Below are 13,011 nucleotides of genomic sequence, written 5' to 3' on the forward strand. Positions count from 1 at the left end.
TCATCGAGAGAGGACTTTACTACTCATTTGCCTACTTAGTCTAAAGTAGCACTTGTTGGCAAGCGAGATTCTACGTTGGATTTCAAGGCTGACATTGTTATCGGTGTTAATGCTAGTTCATAAATAAATGAAGTCTTTTATAACCTCGAAATCATAACTGTCAACAGTGACGTGAGTGCTGATACGCGAGTGCGCCGACTGTTTGTTTGATGATGTTCGTTCACCACCAGACCCTTTCACTTTGATTCTTTATGCAATTTGGAGAAGGCAGAACTAACAGCGCGGTTGTTGAGGTCGATGATGTCAATATCAGCTACTTGGTTACAAATATTTCTTACAGGTAATATTGTTAATGCATAATGAAGACTTGATAAGCCAAATAAGCCTTGAAATACTTCAACAATATAAGCAAAAAATATTCTTTTTTCGAACATACGTACTTGCGTTTTTAATAACTAACTTGACTGCCCGAGCCTTTATTTTTGTTTCGCCAAAAACGGATTAGCCCCTGTTGTAACAGCATAAAACATGCAATGCTTACGCTTATATTCGGCATATCAAGTGTTTGGTTAAAAGTCTCGTTTCATTATCGGACAATAAACATCAACAATTTTCTGTAAGTTCCTTCATTTTATCAAATCAGCGTAACAATATCATCTTTCATATACCCTTGGTATTGCTTTATAATAACGGATTGACAATATTATAGAATTCACAGCACACACTTTAATACAGGGTTTGATTGAAAAGTAATGAGCCTTATTTTTTTAAGCAGTTTTATTAAACCTTTTGGCTTATACAACTAATATTCTTCAAAATAGGGCCCTTGAGCGTCAATACACCGCTGGTAGCGGTCCTTCCACTGCAGGAAACATTTTTTAAACTCATCCGCCGGAATCGCGTTCAATTCGGCTGTCACAGTTTTTTGGATCGCCTCGATGGAGTCGAAATGCCTTCCCTTCAGCTTTCTTTTCAGGCGCGGGAACAAGAAGAAGTCCGGAGGGGAGAGGAGCAGAGGAAGGCGGTGTCCGCCGGCGCATTGTCATGATGAAGGGTCCAATTGTTGACGAGGTCGGGCCGAACCCAGGCGACGCTGTTTTTCAGCCGAAGAAGCACTTCTTTGTAAAATGCCGCGTTTACAGTGCTTCCTGGAGGTACAAACTCGTTTTGTTTAGCTTTACGCAAAATTTGATCGAGTAACGTTGCTCCAACGAAGGCTGCATTTTCGCCACTGCAAAATCCTAAAACACTTTTTAAACAGCTTTCACGCGCGGAGCGATGTTGACTGCACCGCTGTTGCCAGCGAACTGGGACCGGTTTCTAGTGGAAGGGGAAGGTCCAACGATAATTTTCCCCTACCAGCCGATTCGGTTGATCGCTTGGCAGACGCTCCGCGCGGGAAGGCTCATTACTTTTCAATCAAACCCTGTATGCAGTTCATTAACACCTTTCATCATCAGTACAAAATAGAATTTGTGATTTCGAATAAGTGACCTTCAAAAGCAAGTGAAAAAAAAATTTCTTTTCGGCCATGATCAGTACTCAACGAAATATAGGAAATATAAAAGAAGGAACGAAGTTGTTTAACACAGCTCATGAAATGGAGCGTAAGTTTATCTCTACAAATAGACGGACAGATTGGCATAAAATTTCTGATTTGATAATCTTTTTATGGCGGGAGTCTCGCAAAATTCTATTCAAATTTAAAATGGGTTTAGTTAAAACTCCGCTATGACCCTATTTCGCTCACAATAAGTTAATCAGTAATTGGGAAAAAATTAAACTACATAATCGAACAGGTAGAGAGATTTTAAATTAAATTAGAAGTTGCTTCCTTTATGAAAGATCAAGTAAGAATTTTCTTGACTAAAAAGACTGGCCTGTCACCAAAAAAACAGTAACATTTGGACTTGAATTTATATATAAAATAACATTAAGCTTCAAAATGAAACTAAACAGTGTAAAGACAAAATCAACCGGTTTGGATATCAATTACCACTGAAATATTCAACAAAAAACTACCGAAACAAAACTTCATCAACTTGATTTATTTCTTCAATGCATTGATCTCCCCTAAATATTTGTCAAAATTAAGGAATTATGCTTCCTTCGACGGGTAAGGATCCTCATGCTGTTTCACTATATCGACGAGAACACCGCAATTGTCTGCATAATCTCTAAAATCCCATTATACATACTATCCTAGTAGCAAATCATTAACTAACATCTACTAAATGCCGCCTCCCATATGCCCGGCTAATCATAAGCCACGACTCTAACCACCTTATCACATGCCCTCTTAAACCCACATACTTAACACACCTCTCCCTCTGGACCCAACCCTCACAACAGAATGTTTCCTGGGCCGACTGTTAGTTAACCTGTTAAGTGATTATGTCGTATATCTGCGTCAATTAGTGAATGTCGTATATGTGCGTCATGCCGAAAATTTTAAAGTTAAGCAGAAAACGAAAATTTTCGTGTTATTTTGACATTATAAAGTAAACATGAACACTAAATTTCCTGATAATCGTTCAGCCAACGCGCACGGTGAATACAATATTTGGCTGAAAACCGGTTTTGCATCGACAGTCCATCGCATGTCGTAAATACGCGTCTTCGCTTGAAGTTAATTCAGCACAGTAAATCGAGCTGTCTAAGAAAAACGAATCGCTTAACAGGTTAAGATAGACGCCGACACCGTACTGACAGGACTTGATGAACTGCTGCAATTACAACAGTAGCAAATTGGTAATATTTTACTAACCAAAAAATAAACTACTTGCCAATAGTTGGATAAACGAATTACACATGCTAACTCAACTAAATACCGCAGTGTTGTTTGAAAAAGCACATCAAAATAAAAATAAATAAACTAAATTTGAAATTTGAAATCTGAATGAACTAAATTTGAAAAACAGATGAATTGCCTGATTGAACGAAAAACCACTTCACTGTCATCAAAAAATTACTTTTATATAAACAAATATTGAAATCAGGGTGTTTCTAAGGAGCGCAATTGAGTTGTGCCAAAATTTTTTAGTGGCTCAATGCTTCCAAAACAAAGTACTGGCGTAGCATGATTCAATTATTAAAGGTTTGCTCACTTGTGACTTTAGATTTTTGACACTCCCTTACAAAAGGTTGCATTTAAGCACGTGAAGAAAATGGAAAAAATTAAATCCTTTTTAGTAAATATGTTTTTTTTTTTTACTTAAATGGAAACAAATTGCTAATGGTTTAAAAAATAAATTTTAGTTAATATTGGATTGCCAATAGTATATTTTATGGACAATGTAAATATATTTCATTTCGTATACAAATGGAAATTACCAAGTGTGATATTAATACGAAAAAAATGTTTAATTTAACCCAAGAAATATATTTTATGAAATAATTTTCCAATTTAAAGTTAAAATCTGAATACTTCATCCACCCTTGTAAAGGGTTCGTTTATTGGAATCCCAGTCCGCCAATCCAAGTTTTCTTATAAAGAAGCCTGCAATATATTCCATGGCGTCCTTGTGGAAACTATGAATTCTTCTCCCTATATTTGCTCTTTGTTAAATGCTAGCTAATTGCAAAACGCAAATTCCTTCAAAATCACCTCAACAGCAGAAATCTTTTTAAATTCTCCATTGATGTGAACTTAGGCGAAGCCACCCGGTTTCATTAGTTTGCACGTTACCACGAGCCGCAAAACTTTCGTTGCTGCGGACTGTGATTAATTACCTATTGAATCATGCTAACGTATTAAGATTAAACAGGCAAAAGTGGACTGCATTTGGCTTCTTGTACATGAGACTGAGATGCCAAAAACGTTTTCAAGATGACATACTTTTTTTCGGCCTTTAGTTCTGAGAAAAAAAAAAAAAAAACATGAGTTCATCGGTAGTTTAACACGTTGAGTGCCATGTGAGTCCAGGTTGGTCTCACAGTGCGAAGAGGCTTTCAGGCCTCGTGGTGACACTTGGTCTCGCGGTATAATGTGTGAGATTTCGGTTTGTGCTGATGCAGCTGCTGGGGATTCTGCAGTTTCCGTGGCGCCGCAATCTGACGACGGATTCTTATAGAACTCGACAAAAGAAAACGAAATGATTAAGTAAAATTTTTTGATATTTCGCTTAGTTTTCGAGATATTTAATAAAAAAGGTCTCAAAATGCCCTTTGCAACTTCACTATAATTTGCCTATTACGCTATATATTTTTTAACACTTCAATAAAATTCACGAAATATACACTCACACGCGTGTTTTTACTTATTTTTATCCTTATATTCGAATTATTTCTATTAAAATAAAATGCAAATGCATTTGTCCATGCAGTAACTTTCCAATTTTAAACGCGAGTAAGAAGAAGATTGGAATGACGACAGTATGGTGTTGCCGGATGCCTGCGAATGAAACAAAAATATGAACCAAAATCTGAACAAAAATTAAGGCCGAAGGCCGCCCACGCGAAAAGGTGTTCTACGCAAAAATACTGTGGATTGCGTAGCCGGAGTTGAACTGATGAGGATTATTTTTTTGAAGCGCGGCCGAAGGCCGCCCACGCGAAAAGGTGTTCTACGCAAAAATACTGTGGATTGCGTAGCCGGAGTTGAACTGATGAGGATTATTTTTTTGAAGCGCGGCCGAAGGCCGCCCACGCGAAAAGGTGTTCTACGCAAAAATACTGTGGATTGCGTAGCCGGAGTTGGACTGATAAGGGTTATTTTTTTGAAGCGCGGCCGAAGGCCGCCCACGCGAAAAGGTGTTCTACGCAAAAATACTGTGGATTGCGTAGCCGGAGTTGGACTGATGAGGGTTATTTTTTTGAAGCGCGGCCGAAGGCCGCCCACGCGAAAAGGTGTTCTACGCAAAAATACTGTGGATTGCGTAGCCGAGTTGGACTGATGAGGGTTATTTTTTTGAAGCGCGGCCGAAGGCCGCCCACGCGAAAAAAAGTTCTACGCAAAAATACTGTGTTAATGAATTTAATTTTAATTACTTTATTATTTTTTGAGATACGCTTAATATCATTGTTTTTAAGTTTGAATGAGTTGTATGTTTTTATTTTCAAAATTATTTCTCAACTTAAAATTAGAGCAAAAAATACTGCAGTTTTACAATGAATTTTCTACTGAACATCTCTGCATACGAACTTCGTTTTTATTTCAGGTGTACGGCAACACCAACTTTGCGCTAAATTAGTGAACTTTAACATTAAATTACTCGAAAACTAAGCGAAATATCAAAAAATTTTACTTTTTCTTTTCGTTTTCTTTTGTCGAGTTCTATAAGGAACCGTTGTCAGATTGCGGCGCCACGGAAACAGCAGTATTGCCCAGCTGCTTCATAGAGGCTATTAGTAGTAGTGTATTCACGCCATACTAGAGCCATTGCATTGTTTATGCTGCTTGGCCTATGGGTATGAGACCAATGTGGCATCACATGGCCTATTCAAAAATTCTATATTATTATATTATGTAAAAAAAAAATCGTGGCCGGACGAACCTCATTTTTTTTGTTGTATGGTGGCACTCAACGTGTTAAGAAATAAATTTAAATTGCTTCTACTCTTAGAGGCAATTGATTTTGGGAAATGCTGTTGATGTGATAGTTCTTTGCCCGAACGATCGAAATTCAGGCTACCCCGAATTACTTAAGGTGGAATGTGTTAAATTATGCAAGCAACAATTTTTTAGTCCTTTGTATTTTTTATTGATCGGTAACCGAAAACTGCCATTATCTGCCCCGAAAATTATAAATTAGATGAGGTAAAATACTGAAGAAATATTAAAATTCCAGATGTAATATCACAAATTTTGAATAAAAATTTCGTATGTAAATTTTTTGTTCAAATCAATGTTTTGGCAGGTATAATTTTCAGTCTAATATGACTCATTACTACTATATTCATGCAGAGGAGTACTTATAAAAATCAATTATTTCAACAAATCTAAATATTGCGAGACTTTGGAGCTACCAATTAAATATCTAAGGATTTTCAATTTCGTTTCATAAAATGTATTTATTTAAAGGACAAACTCTACACACATTCTGTTCTTCAGAGCATATCATATCTCTTCTAAACATCGCTAGATATGGACACTTTTTACCTTGATTTGGAAAGCAGACGACAATATACACGCATATATTTATATGTATGTGTACCCCATCTATGTAGTCTTATGTAGATGTATATACTATATACGCATTTTTGTATATGATTTTATTTTTTAAGTATTAGCACAGAACTTTGTAAAAACTTCTTATAATATGCGTTATTGCACCAGATTCTAGAAGTTTTGCTTTCCCACTTACCCAATGCAATACCTTTGAGCCCTCACAAATTAAGAGAAGCGGTAGACGCAAGAATTCAGCTCCTGAAACGAATTTAATTTTCGAACATAAAACATTTTTTTTTCGTCATTTTGCTTACTTGGCAAAGTTGTTGCGCGGTAGTACTCGGATCTATTTCCAGGTGAAAAAATTCAGCTAGTGCAAAATACGCAAATGTATTCGCCACACAGAAACTTTAGGTGCTAAATTGCTCAAAAATCTCAAATGTTTGTAGCAAAACAGGTAAAAAATTCTTTATTTAAACAATACAAGTTCACTTGTGCGATTCTTTGCTGACAGAGACAATTCGACGATTATTTTGACAGATCACATCAGCTGATCTTTCCAAATTTATTGTGAATGAGTATTTTTCGTGTCAAATGTCAGAATGTTCGAATATCAAAGACAACTACCTTATTGCTTTGCAACTAATTGGGTATTCATGGTGAAATATCTTTAACCATTTGCTAGCAAATTTTATTTATTTTGCATGTAAACTAATCATTTAAGAAATACAAACATATAATGAAAATTTAAACATAAATACCTTTTCCAAAGATGCGTATATTTTCCAACGGTATTTTGTATCAGAAACATATGCATATGGCGATATTTTTGTTCTTAAGATTAGATAATTGAATGTCGATAAGAGAGAAAATAGTTCCAGGATAGCATTTCAGCTTTTTCAATTAAAAACACTGCATTTATATACAGTGAAACCTCCCCTTGCGGACACCTCCAATAAGCGGACACTCCCCATAACCGGACAAAAACTGAGGAACCAAGCTTTATGTTGTGTTTTTAGAACGAATTCCACTCTAATAACCGAACACTGTAATAACCGGACGCGGACACTTTTTCTCATTTTTTTTGTTCTAATCACCTCTCGAAAGCGGACGCGGACCTCTCGGTAACGGACAAGCAAAATATATCACTGAACAAATGTGTAAAGAAAACAATAAAAACCTCTCATAAGCGGACGCGATACTCTAATCCACGGACAACAAAGATAGTAGATAGACAATAGTTGAAATAAAAGATATTAAAAGAATATGGATGGGCGGTGATAACGTCAACAAAAAGAAAAAGTTCTTAAACGCGGATGGCTCTAAAATTGACCATTTGAGTTTCGAATGGTTCGTTAAGGCCAGAAGCCAAAATATACCAATATCGGGTATTATTATAAAGGAAAAAGCAAAAGAAATCGCTGGCCGATTAGGTATTCAAATTTTTTCTGCGTCAAATGGATGGTTGGAGAAATGGCGTAGGCGTCATAATGTGACTTTCAAAGGAATATGTGAGGAATCTTCCGAGGTTAATTTCGAGGATGTGCAGCAATTTAAACAAAAACTACCAAATATTTTATTAGGCTACAGCCCAAAAGATATTTACAACGCGGATGAAACTGGACTATTTTTCAGTGCTTTGCCCAATAAAACTCTTGCTCTGAAGAATGAAAAATGCGTGGGCGGTAAGTTATCAAAAGAAAGATTAACTGTGCTATTGTGTGCCAATATGGTTGGAGATAAAGAAAAGCCATTGGTTATCGGAAAAGCAGCATGCCCACGCGTCTCTAAAAGAGGCAATATAGGAAGTTTGCCAGTGGAATGGAAGTCAAACCGGAAAGCTTGGATGTCTCGTGAAATTATGTGTGAGTGGCTAGAAATGCTTCATAAAAAAATGGGCTGCCAGAAGAGAAAAATTTTATAATTTTTGGACAATGCTACAACTCACCCTCGAGATATTAAACTAGATAACATAAAGTTGATCTTTTTACCTGCTAATACAACATCCGTTTGTCAGCCCCTCGATCAGGGTATAATACAAAATTTTAAGTGTCATTACAGATGCCATATAATCAAACATATTTTGACAAAATTAGGAGACATTCCAATGGACAGACTTTCAAAAACTTTTGACATTTGACACATGTACATACATACATATATATTTTTCAATAAATATGAAAAAAACTGAACGTACCATAAAAAAACATAAAAAAATTGTTTAAAGAGGTGGGATAGTAATTTTAACTTAGAGTTTTTTTCAACCCCCATAAGCGGACCCTCCCCATAGGTTAGGTTAGGTTATGGTGGTATTCGGTCTGCACGACCAACTCACTTAGACCTTACAGGTCCGTTGTGATACCACTGTGCTACACGGGAACCTCATTTATCTTCCTTCGTGGAACCATTTCGTGGCTCTTATGAAGCGTAGTATTGATGCCAACCCCACGCCAGACAGTTCTGTAAGAGAATTAAAAAAGTATTTACCTAGACAACCTGCTCTGATTTTAGCTAGGGCTGGACAATTGCAAAGGAAGTGCTCAACTGTTTCTTCCTCTTCCTCATCTCTACAACTTCTGCAATATTCATGGGAGAAAACTCCTAGTCTCGAGGAATGCCTGCCAAATAGCCAGTGACCGGTTAGACAAGCCACGACCTTCGAGATATTGTCTCTTGAGAGACTAAGCAATTCCTTTGTTCTTTTCTTGTTTATTTGCGGCCATAGTAGCCTAGCTGTTAGACACGTATCCTCATTTCTCCATGACCTATTGGCCTCTTGGATGAAGTGGTTTTTTATCATTAGTTTACTCGTGGCCATGGGTATTCCGATGGTACTTTTATCACTCAGCAGTTGGAGAGCAGTACCCTTTCTGGCTAGCTCATCTGCTTTACAGTTTCCCTCAATATCTCTATGTCCCGGAACCCAAATAAGGCTGACCTTGAATACGTCACTAATGTCATTTAGGGCTGCCCGGCATTCCTGTGCAACCTTCGATCTTAGTAAAGCCGCATTCATTGATTTGATGGCCGCCTGGCTATCCGAGAATATGTTTATAATCGTTTTTGTTACGGCGTGTGTATTTAGGTATATAGCCACTTCGACCCTCCCCATAAGCGGACTAAAATTGTGGAACCGTGAGTGTCCGCTTGTGGGAGGTTTCACTGTATATACATTTGGCGCCTACACCCTATATGTGGTGTGCGTCTTGATGTTTTTTCCTCAAATGAAGGGACCTACAGTTTTACGCTACCTCCAAACAGCAGACGGTTTTTATAAGATGCTTTTTCATGGCAAAAGGACACTCGGAGGTTTGCCATCGCCAGCCGAGCGGCGACCGCTACTAGAAAACACTTTTTCTATCATTTGGTATTAAGAGTTCAATTTGCCCGAATCAACACGGTTTTGTATTGGGTCATTCTACATTTACAAATCTGGTAACCTTAAGTGAGTATTGTTTCTCACCATTCTCTTCTGGGTGCCACCGACTTTTCGAAAGCCTTGGGTTTTCACTCTACTTTTTTGCAATGGTTTAAATCCTATGTGAAACGAAGGCGCTGCGTTGACTCTTCTTTCGCCACTTATGGCGTACCACAAGGTAACATTTTAGGTCCGATGTGGTTTATACAATATTATATGACATTCGTTTTTGCTGTTCATTCGCCAACTTTCTATTACATACCGACGATCTGAAGATGTATTCAGCCTTTAAGAATACCGCATTTATGTATGATTAGAGTTACAATCCAAACTGGATAACTGACTTTATTTTTGTTATTGAATGTTCATTCTTCAGTTATATTAATTTTGTCATTTCAAAGGCTTTCCGTTGTAATAATCTGGAGCCGTTTTCAACAGTTCCACATTGATAAGATAGAGCGCATGCAAAAAGTGTTTCTTAAATTTGCTTAATGTTTATTCGGTTTCTCGGAGCTTATACCTTTATATAGTTCACTTTTAGCGCTGCTCAATATGAAATAACTCGGTCAATATTATATTTAACTCTTATTTTTTGCATTTTATGACTGTCAGCCACTTTTGGAAAAAATAAATTGTAATGTTCCGCGGTGGTATCTTCGTGCATCTTTGCCTTTCTATGCAGATAAAACGAATTATGCCCGTAATGCACCTATTGGAAGGGCTGTTTGTGAATTTAACCAAATCTCAACATGTGTCGATCTTGAGCCTAAAATCAAGATTCAACAACTAATAGTCTATATATGTACATATGTATGTACCACTTCGAATATAACGGGCAATATGAGACCTTCTATAAAAACACTCTTATACGGTATTAATAGAAAGTCATTGAACTTGAGGAAGTGTCAGTTTATGAGTTTATGGAACAGAACAGGGCAATAGCGAAATTCCTTTTCAACCTGGCAAAGGAGAGACTATGGAGTCATTCTCTGTCCTCAAAAGATATGTAAGATTTAAGGAGTTCTGCAATATTCCCCTGTGTACAAAATATCTCAAGCATACGGCCTACTCCAATCCATCCATCCATCTTAGGTGTTTCAAATAAACCCAATGTATGTTAATGTTATATTTTTGCAAATATGACTGCACGTGTACAGAGAAGTCTGCACTGCTCTTTTTCACGAGCTTCGATCTATCGGCCCTTTCACTGACCCTTCAGTCGCAGGGCTCGTCCCAGATAGGTTTAATTAAAAATCTTCGCCTCGTAAAAGTAAGGCAACGAGGAGTAGATGTTGAGATGCATTACCTCATCATCTATGGATTCAGATCAGACAATGTCCGTTTAAAAAACTCCATCAAGAAGAGTAGTTTTAAAAGCTCCTCGATCGCTTCCGGTAAACACGCGTATGTGAGTCTTATACTTTAAAGCCATGCATGTTATAAATATAATAATTAGAGTCAATTTTCACATTTTCGTATTTTTATTCAGGTGCACTTTGGGGTCGCGCTAAACGAAGGAATAACCAAAGATAATTATTCACTTCAACGTCAACAACACGCTAGGAAAGCCGCAAACAAAAAATAATCGTGTAAATGCAAGAAGATTTTCGAAAACTCGTTTGCAGAATGTTCAAAAAACACAGGGTGAAAAGTCATTATGAAAATTGCCTCTTATGCAGAGCACATACAACTAAAGCAACTAGCACTCTTTCTTTGCAGAGAGGCACCACCTCAACATATCGATGGTTTCCGAGAAAAGCGACACAACTCAAAATTAACTCAAATTCGGAGTTTTGCCGTTAAAAGCAAAAATCAACTACAGAGTTTATATATTTTTATCTGGAAAAGCGTCAGAAGCGAATCTTGAAGCAATTCTGAGAGATGGCGTTAGTGTCGTTTTGTTAGGTGATCGAATTGGCGCGTCACTTATCTTGAAAACTGACCAACTCAGTATTTTGTTTTTTTGAATTATGTCACTTTTCTCGAAAACCATCGATATAAAGAAACGCACGAGGGATTGAGGAAAAGCAGGGACGTAATACAGTTATTTTTTCGCAAAATTTATACAAAGCTTAACAAAGAAATTAATTTAATATAAAATTATTTTGCTATTCAGCGGATTTTTAACAACAAGGCGACCTTGATTTTAAGAACGGCGTTAGAAAGCCAATTCCCTTCGTGTGGGATTTACTATTTCATTGGTTTTGTTTATTGTCAGTTTAAAACGTTAAAATAAAAATATATATGTATGTGCATATGTATGCACACATTTTACAAGTAAGTCATTCTATTACATATGTACAGGTATGTGGATCTTTGTGCACATGTGCATATATGTATATATACGTGAATATAATAATATGATTTATTGGTGGCCGTTATAGAATTTCCGTGTGTATACAATACTTATAATGTTTAGGACCTAACAATTATGGTATTAATCGCAGAATGTTATCTATCAAACGAATTTTGAATTTGGATGGTTAGAACTGTTCACTTGAATTTGTATGCGCATGCATACATGCAAATAAGGTGGCTTACTCGGGCACACGTGAAGATATTTGTAATACTTACATACATATCAAAAATCATTAGATGCCAACTACTTGACTACATAAATAGATATATATATTGTGGCAAGAAATTCGTTTGAAAAGAGGCTTCCTTCTTCTTCAAAGATTTGAATCCCAAGAGCTCTGCCAGCATAACCGTAACAAATGCCAAAATGTATCGGAAAAGACATTTAAATCGCAATATCTATTGCTTGAATTCAAAATGCAGAGTACGAGCATCAGCCACATTGGCTACTCATTCATTCAGGCTAAGTGCGGGAGTTGGTAACGGATGGTTGGATCGGCACAACTCTTTGCGGAATACAACTTTCAAGACGTCACAAGTCGGAACAAAATGTCAGCTAATGATTTCGTGGTAGTTATTTTTCGTTTTACCTAAGGAGAAGTTATTCCTGGCATTCAGCAATGTCAGTAAACAGGTTGACAGACAGAGGCGGATAAACAAAAACCAACAAAATTGTTTTAAAACCGACGACGTGCATCGCACTTCCTGTCGTTGATGTAGTAATGGCATAAGGACTACTATTCGTTCATTGTTAGCGTAACAATTGACCTCATTTATAATTCAATACGTTAAAAGTCACAGCATCGTTGTGTTGGAATAATGGCTTTGTCTAATGGTAGGTGACAGTGATGGCGGTAGCGGTGCAAAACGGGTTGGATGCTTAGCTGAATTGAAGTTTTGCCGACTAACAAAAATCAACAACAATCAGACGGGCAAGTTTCAATTTATAAACAACACACTCAGCTTTGTTGTTTTCAGCTTTAATTGATAAAATTCAAAGGTAATTAACAAGTCTCCAAACAATTAGTTACAAATAAAAAATCAAATTTTCTTAAATCAGAAATACGAGAACTTATGTAGATATGTATGTAAAATTAACTCACAGGCGTAGTGAAAGAAAAACAAA

At 36.9% G+C, this 13,011-nt stretch overlaps 1 protein-coding gene across 2 annotated transcripts in view; it reads right to left on the reverse strand.

The window, feature by feature from the left end:
* Positions 1-6,627, reverse strand: part of LOC129240496 (GATA zinc finger domain-containing protein 14) — a 36,476-nt gene extending 29,849 nt beyond the window's left edge. The window contains exons 1-2 of one of the 2 annotated variants that reach the window (XM_054876331.1): positions 6,424-6,627; positions 6,306-6,367 (exon numbers count right to left, since the gene is read on the reverse strand). The gene's annotated coding sequence lies outside the window, so the exon portion shown is untranslated. Of the gene's footprint in view, positions 1-2,767; positions 2,855-6,305; positions 6,368-6,423 lie in introns of those variants that run through there. The other variant, XM_054876332.1, reaches the window with a different exon arrangement.
* Positions 6,628-13,011: the final 6,384 nt, after the last annotated feature.

This window comes from Anastrepha obliqua, chromosome 3 (assembly GCF_027943255.1).
Source record: "Anastrepha obliqua isolate idAnaObli1 chromosome 3, idAnaObli1_1.0, whole genome shotgun sequence".
Taxonomy (NCBI): domain Eukaryota; kingdom Metazoa; phylum Arthropoda; class Insecta; order Diptera; family Tephritidae; genus Anastrepha; species Anastrepha obliqua.